An 11,250-nucleotide genomic window follows, 5' to 3' on the forward strand; every position below is an offset into this window, starting at 1 on the left:
TGGGTGGGGGAGTTTAGAGTTTTTTCAAAACTTTTTTTAGCATACTAGAATATGTGTGAATAAAAACTTTCAAGCACATACTTAGTAAAGTGCTTTTGAAAATCTATGAGGCAAGCTGGGCACGGTGGCACATGCCTGTAATCCTAGCGGCTTGGGAGGCTGAGGCCAGGGGACTGTGAGTTCAGAACCAGCCTCAACAGGGCTGGGGTTGTGACTCAGTGGTAGAGCACCGTCTAGCACGTGCGAGCCCCTGGGTTTGATCCTCAGCACCACATAAAAATAAATAAAATAAATGTATGTGTCCAACTACAGGAAGGAAGGAAGGAAGGAAGGGAAGGGAAGGGAAGGGAAGGGAAGGGAAGGGAAGGGAAGGGAAGGGAAGGGAAGGGAAGGGAAGGGAAGGGAAGGGAAGGGAAGGGAAGGGAAGGGAAGGGAAGGGAAGGGAAGGGAAGGGAAGGGAAGGGAAGGGAAGGGAAGGGAAGGGAAGGGAAGGGAAGGGAAGGGAAGGGAAGGGAAGGGAAGGGAAGGGAAGGGAAGGGAAGGGAAGGGAAGGGAAGGGAAGGGAAGGGAAGGGAAGGGAAGGGAAGGGAAGGGAAGGGAAGGGAAGGGAAGGGAAGGGAAGGGAAGGGAAGGGAAGGGAAGGGAAGGGAAGGGAAGGGAAGGGGGAAGGAAGGAAGGAAGGAAGGAAGGAACAGTTTCAGCAACAGTGAGGCACTAAGCAAAATACAAAAAAGGGCTGGGGATGTGGCTCAGTGGTGGAGTGCACTGAGTTCAATCCCTAGTGTCAAAAATAGAAAATTTATCAGGCAGTAAATGTTATGTAATAGTTCTCCCACTGGCATCCTGTCAAGAAATTAGTCTGAATTAGGATAGTTTCAGTCTGAGTAGCCCAAATCTGGTTCGCACTGGGTTAGGCAGAAAATAGAGTGTACTGGCAGATGCACTAAAAAAGCTGAGGTGCCTGGATCCATATGCTTAGCCAGCGCCTGGGAACCCATATCTTTCCAGCTTTTCTGGCTCTGCTTTCCTCTCTGGTCATCTCACTCTGGGGCATCCTTCCCAAGATGGCTGCTGGCAACCCTGGTCTTCCATCCACCCCACTGGGAAAGAACTTCCTGTTCTCAATAGCCTCAGTGAAATGTCGGGCACTGGGCCTCCTTGGCTTGGTTGGGATCCTGCACCCATCCCTAAACCAGTGGCTGTGGCCATGGAAGTGGGATGATCTGATTGGCTGGGTCTGGGTCACATGCTTCCACCCCCCCTGGGGCAAGGGTCAACCTCATTCTTGATCCACTGAGATGAACTAAGAGTGGAGGAGGGAAGCCCAGAATTCTAAGAGAAGAGAAAATGGACAGTAGAGTGCCCGAGTGATAGAAGGCTTCTGTATAATCTGCCAATCAGCACATCTTCACAGAGTTGTAGGGGGAACATGTGACACCCACCCTTTCAACCTCCTGACAAGGAGCCTCTGGGAGACTTTGGTTATCACTGTGGCGCAGATGGGAACATGACCACACAGAGAGGTTACGTTATTGCCCGAGATTGCACAACGGTAAGTGGGGGAGTAGGGTTTGGCTGGGGCATCTGTCCTAGGGTTGGCACTCTCTGAGCCTCCACGCTGGTGGCAGGGACAATGGAAAAGCAGTGTGGCCCAGACTTGAGGATCCAGGAGCTGGGGGGGGGGCAGCGATAGGATGAGCTGTAAAGAGTTAGCACTGGGGCCGAGCAAGCCCTGGTGCCCCAGGCTTGGCCCCAGCTCCCTGCCTCCACCCCACCCTGGGTGCAGCAGGAGCACTGCCACAACTCCAGCCAAGCCTGCGCCAGCCCTGCCACAGTCTGGGAGCTGAGACGTGGAACTGGCTGGGGAGCTGGGGTGGCAAGGTGAGGACAGGAGAGGAGCAAAGAGAGGAGGGAAGGCCGGAGTCAGGAGGCTCCTTTGAGCCCTGAAACCACAGAAGCCACCATCAATGATGAGGCCTGGGCCTCCAGTAGAGGCCTCACCTGGAGGCAGCTGGTGGGCAGCTCTGAGGCTCCTGTTCTGGAGACAGCACCCTGACCACACGTCCGTATCAGAAGCAGCTCGGAAAGTTTTGTTTTATTTATTTTTTTATTGTGATAAAATACACATAACACAAAATTTACCATTTTAACTATTTTTAAGTGGACCATCCGATGGCATCAGGTACATTCACGTTGTTGCACAAACATCACCACCGGATTCTGGAGAACTTTTTCTTCATCTCAAGACTAAAACTCTGCCCATTAACCAGTGACTGTCCATTTCCCCGGCTCCTAAACCCCCAAAGCTTCTATTCTGCTTTCTCGGAGTCTCATGTAAGTGGAATCATTCGGTGTTTGGCTTTTGTGACTGGCTTACTCCACGCAGCATGACGTCCTGCACATGCTCGGTGGCAGCGTGTGGCAGAATGCCTGTCCTTTTTCAGGCTGAGTCATATTTATGGTACGTAGGTTCCCCATTTGGCTTATCCATTCATCCGTGGTTGCTGGACACGTGGGCAGTTTCCACCCTAGTTTGGTGAATAATGCTACTGTGAATATTGAAGCACAGGTATCTGTGAGGCCCTGCTTTCTTTCAGTTCCTTGGGGGTACATACCCAGGGGTGGAATTGCTGAGTCATGTGCTAATTCTATGTTTGTGGTTGCTATTGCTTTGGTACTGGGGTTTGAACCCAAGGGTACTTAACTACTTAGCCCTTTTTAAAAAATATCTTATTTAGAGACAGGGTCTCGCTGCATTGCTTAGGGTCTTGCTATATTGCCTAGGGCCTCACTAAGATGCTGAGGCTGGCTTTGAACTCGCGATCCTCCTGCTTCAGCCTCCTGAGCTGCAGGGATTACAGGCATGCACCACTGCGCCAGGCTAATTCTGTGTTACAGTGTTTTCCGCAGTAGTTGCACTAGCAATGTACAAGAGTTCCAATCACTCCATTCCTCTCCACATCTCCTTGTTTTTCATGGGAGATGTGTGTGATTTAGAGTTGTCCAATAGGGGCTGCATTCAGGGGGCACGGATCAAACCTAGCAGGGTGAGGCTTTAGGTTAACTCTCCGCTGCCCATCTGCTGCCCTCCTCTCTTGGGGGTGCAGAAAGGATGGAGCACCACCATTGCCCTTATCAGTGACTCTGACCTCCTACGAAACACGTGAAACCCGTCACTGTGGTCCCCCCTCACCTGTGGGGAATGTCTTAAGACCCCCCAGGGGGTGCCTGAAGCTCAGATAGTACTGAACCTGACATCGACTTTTTTTTTCTCTGTACATACACACTTCAGATGAAGTTTTATTTATAAATTAGGTACAGTAAGAAGAGACGAACAAGAATAACTAAAACTAGAATAATTTATAATGAATGATATACTATAATAAAAGCCATGTGAGTCTTGTCTTATAGCTTTTTGCTCATTGCTGGAATTTTCCATTTATTTTTCTCATTTGACCATATGTAAATCAGAAAGCGTCCTTTCTTTGCTTACCTACTGAGGCAGTCCCCAGCCCTTTTTATGTTTGATTGTGAGACAGGGTCTCGGTAAGTTGCTTAGGCCTCACTAAATTGTTGTGGTTGGCTTTGAACTTGCCGTCCTCCTGCCTCAGCCACCTGAGCCACTGGGATTACAGGCTTCTGACAACATGCCCTGCTCACTCCAAGTCCTTTCAACTGGTGTTCGGAAATAGCCTCTTGCACTATCTGATCAAAAAATTCTCAAATAAGTAGATAAGCTTTATAGTCTGTCCTTATTAACCTAAAAAAAAGTCAATAGGAGTTCCTTTTACCCAGGAAGTAAAACTATGGATAAGGGTCTCTGTGCCCCACTGTGGTGGCTTTTCTCCATTCCCCCTTACCTTCTCCGCACCTTTCTTGTCTCTGCTCTGTACCCTGGAGGGCAGGACCCCGTGGATGCATTTTCTGGGTTTCCTTCCTCTTGGCCTCTGCTGGGTTTGGTCAATGAGAGACACTGAGAAGAAACCAGAAGGTGGAGGAAAGGGAGACCTGTCACACATGTGTTGTACTATTGCTGGTGTCACCAAGATCCAGGACAAAATGGGGCCCCACAGACTTGGAGGTGGTGGTGGTGGGGGTTCTGCATGCCACTCCACACAGTCATTCTCCTCTCCATTTTCTGTCCACTGTCCCCTCTAAGGGACAGCATGATACATTCACCTGATCCAGGGACAAAGGTGGAATGAACCCTGTGTTTATCGGTGAGAGGTCCTGGCTGGCTGCCACCGCCATGGCACACTTGTGATCTAGAAAACCTGGCCAGGCCAAGTCCCCACAGGATCCGCAGGCATTGCACACTGACCTGCTGGGCGTTCTCCTGCACTGTGGGTAATAAGTGCATGCACAGCATAGATTTGCTCTATGCTTCTAGAAGAATCCCACTGGTTTGGTGTTGTGGGTTATGGGCTTTCCAGCTGCCTGTGCCACTGGATGACTCCCTGGAGGATGGCCTCCGGAGCCCTGTCCTCAGAAAAACCCACCAGCCTCTGCTGCTTGGCAGAAGCTGGGCCCTGGGGGCTTCTGCCTCTTCCGCCAGGGAGCTGCAGCTCTACGAGGAAGGGCTCGCCAGGTATCCTGCCCCTTGGTTCTGCCGACTTCCAATTCTCACCAGGAACCAGGTCTCCGTGTCCACTCTGCCCCCACTTGTAATGGATCAGCCACTGTCCTCAGAGAGTGCCAAGGACCATGTCTTCATGACTCCAAGAGAAAGGAATTGGCATTTTCCCACCATATATTAGATTTCAGTTTCAGATGTCAAAAATCATCGCTTTTGGTGACAAGAAAGGGAGTGAAATCAATGAGGGGATTAACAGGGGCCTTGTTGGTTCAGTGGGTTCCCACCCGAGCCCTGGCGATGGTTAATTTTCTAGATCAAGTTGCCTGGGCCATTGTATCCAGCTGTTTGGTCTAGATATTTCTGTGAAGGTATTTTTTTTTTAGATGTAGTTGATATTTATTTATTTTCTTTCATACACACACACACACACACACACACACACACATACACGCATACATATGTATTTTAGTTGTAGGTGGGCAAAATACCTTTATTTTATTTTATATGGTCCTGAGGATTGAACCCAGTACCTCACGTGTGCCAGGAAAGCGCTCTATCACTGAGCCACAGTCTCTGCCCTGTAATTGATACTTAAGAAGTACACTTCAAGTAAAGACAGTAAGCTCCATAATGTGGGCGGCCTTCATCCAGTTGGTTGAACACCGTTGGAGAAAAGACTGAAGTCCCCCAAAGAGGGGACTTCCAGATGCTTTTAGGCTCAAGCTGCTATGTCACCTCCAGCCTTCAGCCTGCCTTGCAGACCTCAGTCTTAGCAGCCCCATGACTGCATGAACCAAACCCTTAAAGTAAATTTCTTCTACACACACACACACACACACACACACACACACACACACACCTATTTCTCTGGAGAACTAACTCAGTTTTCTTAGCATTTTGGTTTGGATATGAGGCGTCCTCCGAGAGCTCCTGTATTAATTCAGGAATGCTCAGAGGTGAAATGACTGTAAGCTAATCAGTCCATCCTAGTCAAAGGGACTGAGTGGTAACTGTGGGCAGGTGGGACGTGGCAGAGGAGGTGGGTTACTGGGGGCCGTCCTGAAAGGGGTCATCTTTCCCGTGGCCCCTTCGCCCTTCCCTCTCTGTCATGAGCAAGATAATTCACTAACATAGACCAGACACATTTGTGTCTTTCCACAACGTCAGAATTTATTGAATAACAGCAAATTCACAAGCTACACCACTTTCATCCGTTTCGGTTCACCTGATAGTCAGAAGCCCAGCAGACACAAGTACTTTCATTAATTTCTCATATCTATAATTTCTCATATCTTAATTTCTCATATCTATAACCTTCAAGTCACACTCAGACATCGTCTGCTGACATACAGAAAGACTAAGAAAAGACTAAGGGGGCAGCAGGTTAAAGGGCGCTGGGCCACCAGCCCAGGCAGAGATATGAAGGCTGAGAGTCGGGGTCACTGTGGGTGGCCAGATAAGGACTTTAAGGAACCAGTTCCCCAGACTCGTCAAAGCAGAGGATCCAACAGGATGGACAACAGTCTCAGTTTCAGGTGTCAGCTCAAGGTGTCAGCTTGGCATGGGCCCTCTGTGGTCATCATGGGCAGGAGAAACTGCGCTCTGCTGAAGCCCCAGCTCAGAGATTCAGAGGTTTGTCACTGGCGTGGTTTTCCTGGGCCAGGCTTGTGATGAGTGGCCAGTGATGGGGTCAAGGGTGTCCTCATGTGGAGCCTCGGGTCTCCAGCGAGGGGGGTGCCTCTGTTGAGGGTGATGAGCTCCCACGTCTGGTGTTCCCGACAGGATTTGGAATATCCAAGTGTCCAGGTGCTCCTTGATGCAGTTGGATAAGTTGGCACATGTCAGTTGTTTATCAGTTGGTGCATTACGGTAGTGCCAGTCAGATGGTGGTCATCCACGTGCACAAACAAGGTATGGAGTCATTCTACCTTGGCACTTGCACTCACAATGGAGCAACTGGTGGCAAACTGCTGCTTTACAAAAATGGAGTAACTCAGGTTTAGGCACAGCCCCCAAACTGCTCTTCTATACATGGAGTTTCTCAGCGCAAGGCACAGCCTGCTCCCCAAAATTCTCTGCTTTCTGGTCATCCATGAACGGAGCAGTGATCCTCCACCATGTCTTCCTGCTATGATGTTCTGCCTCACCTCGGGCCCAGAGCAATGGACTCAGCCGACCATGGACTAAATCTCTGGAACCGTGAGACAAAATAAGCTTTCCCTCCTCTAAGTTGTTCTTGTTGCGTATCTTGGTCACAGTGATGAAGCTGACTGATACCCTCAGGAACTCAATGTGAATAGCTAAGCTATGGGACCAACCTAAGTGCCCTTCAACAGACGAGTGGATAAAAAAAAAAAAAAAAAAACGTGGTATATATACACAATGGAACATTACTCGGCCATAAAGAAGAATGAAATGATGGCATTTGCCAGTAAATGGATGGACTGGGGGAAGAGAAGACGGGATGGCAATGGCAAAGGCAGTAGAATGAATCAGACATAACTTTCCCATGTTTATATATGAATACACGACCAGAGTAACACATCATGTACAACCACAAAAATGGGAAGTTATACTCCATGTATGTATGTCAAAATACACATTGTCATGTATGATTAAAAGGAACAAATACATTTTTAAAAGTAAGCTTAGTGAAGGAGCACATGCCTAATGGTGGAGCCCATCAGGGAGGCTCTGGGTTCAATCCCCAGCACCACAAGAACACACACACACACACACACACACACACACACATACACCACACACATACACACACACACATACACACACACACATACACATACACACACATACACCACACACATACACACATACACACACACACATACACACACACAAATAACAATAAAAAAGAATGTATATAAGCTGGAATTAATTATCAAAATTATTGTTCATAATCTGTGGCTCTCAGTAAGGTCTAATGTCCGGATCCATCTTTACATAATACAATGATAAGTGACATATTTACTGTCAAAAATAGCCCTTTCTCCTGCTCCCAGAGATAAACGGATTGACTTCTGTGTGTTGGTTTCCATCTGAGCATCAGCAGAAGTAGTTGTTGAGCACACACAGCCTCGCTCTATCGGAAATATGTACCCAACACAGTAGAAGCCCCCTCACAGGGTGAAACGCACCGTGAGGGAAATCTAGAAACCGAGAGCACACGAAGGAGTGTTTGGTTCCAAACTCCAACGTCTCTCCTACTCCAGGGCATGAACTTATCGATGGGAACAGTAAGCCAAAATCTCCTTTGTGATATAAACTCACTTTATCTTCCACCTGTCTCTGTGTTGCCCTCAGCATGCACATACAGCCGATTTTAAGTGAGTTGTATGGGGCAGTATTTTGGCTGTGACTCTGCTGTGGGACTCATGACCTGGCTGCTGTCGGACTTGACTGAACACATCTCCCGGGACTTTGGTGTGCTGTTAGAATGCATGGGTTTTGCATGAAGAGGCCTCTTCATAACTGTCCCCAAAGGACTCATTAGTCATTTGAATATAAATGCCAAAGAGACCAACCTACTCTTGGTGAAAAATTCCAGCATATGAGCCAGGCTTGGTGGTACATGCCTATAATTCCAGTTATTCAGGAGCCTGGTGCAGGATGACAAGTTTGAGGCCAACCTGGACAACTTAGCAACTTGTCTCAAAAAAAAAAAAAAAAAAAAAAAAAAAAAGGTCTGGGGTGATCAGGGCTGTGTCTCAGTGGGAGAACACTTGCTTGGCATGCTCAGCCTGAGACTCTGGGTTCAGCCCCCAAAATTGCTAGAAGGAAGGAAGGGAGGGAGGGCGGGCGAGCCAGCTTCTGTGAGACCCATAGAAAGGCTGTCAGTACAAACTGAAGACGACACTCAGAAGTCATCAAAATACAAATACTTTCAAAGAAGAGAGAACGGAAGAGTTGAACTTCCAGTGAACAGAGAACCTACAACTGCATACACTGCCTAAAAAAAAAAAAAAATCACAATTGTAATCCGCTCTGAACAGATAAAGGATGATGTTTATTGAGATGAAAAAGTAATTATGCTTAGACTAAAAAATATTGTCTTTCATATTTCTTTTAGTAACACTGGTAAGAAAATTTTACCAAATTGAGTTTAGCTGTGATCTTCGTAGCCAGTTAGTTTTTATGATACCTACACTTCACGTGATTTATATCTGTGAAGCATAAAACATACCGACTGCTATGGTTGGGTCTGAAATGTCCTCTGAAAGCTCAGGTGCCGAAGGATGGGTCCCTGATGGGTGGCACTACTGAGAGGAGGTGGAAACAGAAGGAAGTGGGGCCCTGTTGGAGAAAGCAGGCCATGGCTGGGGTGTATCTTTGAAGGGTTAGTTTTTCTTCCTCTCTCTCTCTCTCTCTTGGCTTCCTGGCCACCATGAGGTGAGCAGCTCTGCTCTACTACTGTGCTCCCTGTAATGATATTCTGACTCACCAAAGGCCCAAAGCAATGGGGCCAAGTGACCTGGTCTGAAACCGTGAGCCAAAATCAACCTTTCCACACTGTAAAGTTGATTCTCTCTGGTATTTTGTCACAGTGATGAATATCTGGCTAACATACATATAATACAGCATATATATTCACCAAGAAGAGGTAGCTTTAGTCTTCTTAGTCTCCCCTATTGATGAAACTAAAATATATTTCAAGTGTGGTTTTGTTGCACACAAAAGGCAAATAAAAAATTGGATATGTCCTATTATTTTTCTTTTTATCTCTCTCTCTTTTTTAAAAAAAAAGCTATTTTAATATATCTGAGATCTATCTTAACTCCAGTGGTGTTTTTTATGGTGAGCTCTGGTTCATAGTGTTCACACCCTTGTGTGGTCCCTTCCTGGCTGGGTTCTAGACTAATCTTGGTGGCCAATAGAAACCTGTGAAAATGTGTGGTTCCCAAGTCTAGGCCATAAAAGCCATATCTTCTGTCTTGCTCTCGTGGGCCATTCACTCTGAGGGAAGCCAGCTGCCATGTTGTGTGGCCACTCAAGCAGCTCTGTGGAGAAGCTCAGGCAGAGAGGCACTGAGGCCTCCCATCAACAGCCAGCACCAACTTGCCAGCCACACGAGGGAGCTGTCCAACAAATGGCTGTATTCTCTAGCCCCAGTCAAGCCTTCAGATGACTGTGGCTCACCTCAGCCAATATCTGACTGCAATTTCACAAGAGACCAGAAGCCCCAACTGCGCAACCAACTTATTCTCAAATCCTAAACCACAGAAGTTATGACAGATTAAAAAATGATGATTGCTATTTATAAGCTATTATGCCTGGGGTGAATTGTTAGCAGCCATAACTAATATGGAAACATTATTAATCTTACTGATTTTTTTATTTTAAATTTATTCTAATTAGTTATACATGACACAATGCATTTCAATTACACACAAATGGAACAAACTTTTACTTCTCTGGTTGTACATGACGTAAAGTCATACCATTCCTGCAATCCTACATGGGGTAATGATATCTGTCTCATTCTACCATCTTTTTCACTCCCTGTCCCCTCTCCTCCCCTCACTCCCCTCTGCCCAATCCAAAGTTCCTCTATTCTTCCATTGCTGCCCCCGACCCCCATTATGGATCAGCATCCACTTATCAGAGAAAACATTGTATGCAAGTTGTATGCGACGATATTTTGGCTGTGACTCTGTTGTGGGTGTAGCTTAGTGATACAGCACCCCGGGGTTCAGTCCCCAGTATTCGTCTCCTTCTCCAAAAATAAGAAGGAAATCTAATTATCAAAGATCAGTCGCTTCTTGACAAAAATCTCAGGACTGACTAGAAAGGGCTCCCACCCATCCAAATAGAGAAAAGTGGAGCATAATAAAGAATAAGAAGGCAGCTTTGTGTAGTGGCAGTATCAGAGCCAATGAGGTTTATCTGAGGCTGATCGTTGGGAATTGAAAACGTTCCCAATACCCGGCCTTAACGACCTGCAATATGATCAGCATTGACAATTTTTGACAGTCTCTATAGAGACTGAATAAAAAAAAAAGAATAAGGAGGGAAGTTATACTTTATGTATGTATGATTGTCAAAATACATTCTATTCACATGTATAACTACAAAGAACAAACAAAATTTTTTAAAAAGAATAAGGAACAACTCAAACACCCGTTTTTTTTTTTTTAAAGGGTGCTGAAATACATCAGGCAGGAGGCAGGACAGGTAAGTCTTTGCTGAAAGGATTGGAGGAGGCTAGGGTTTTTTTGTTTTTGTTTTTGTTTTGAGAGAGAGAGAGAGAGAGAGAGAGAGAGAGAGAGAGAGAGAGAGAGAGAGAGAGAGACTTTTTTAATATTTACTTTTTAGTTTTCGGTGGACACAACATCTTTATTTTATTTTTATGTGGTGCTGAGGATCGAACCCAACGACTCTCGCATGCCAGACGAGCACATTACGGCTTGAGCCACATCCCCAGCCCTTCAACACCTCCTGATGGATGAATGGTCATATAATATATGCACATACATACAATGGAATATTATCCAGTCTTAAAAGGAGGGAAATATCTGACACGTATTGATATTGGTTGAAGAGGGAAACAATTCTACCATGGAAATATCAGCCCGTTGGGAATGAAATTCAGCCAACCTTAGCATCTGGAGAGTCTGAGCATGCGAGTATGCTGAAATATAAAGAGAAGTCATCACCTT

General features: G+C 46.5%; 1 non-coding gene across 1 annotated transcript; it reads left to right on the forward strand.

Annotated features, from left to right (window-relative positions):
• The first annotated feature begins 10,437 nt into the window (after nucleotides 1–10,437).
• LOC113186207 (U4 spliceosomal RNA) lies at nucleotides 10,438–10,576 on the forward strand. Its single transcript, XR_003301244.2, has one exon. It is a non-coding gene; the product is annotated as a U4 spliceosomal RNA (small nuclear RNA).
• The last annotated feature ends 674 nt before the right edge of the window (nucleotides 10,577–11,250 follow it).

The sequence above is a fragment of the Urocitellus parryii genome, chromosome 2 (genome assembly GCF_045843805.1).
Source record: "Urocitellus parryii isolate mUroPar1 chromosome 2, mUroPar1.hap1, whole genome shotgun sequence".
In the NCBI taxonomy this organism is placed as follows: Eukaryota; Metazoa; Chordata; class Mammalia; order Rodentia; family Sciuridae; genus Urocitellus; species Urocitellus parryii.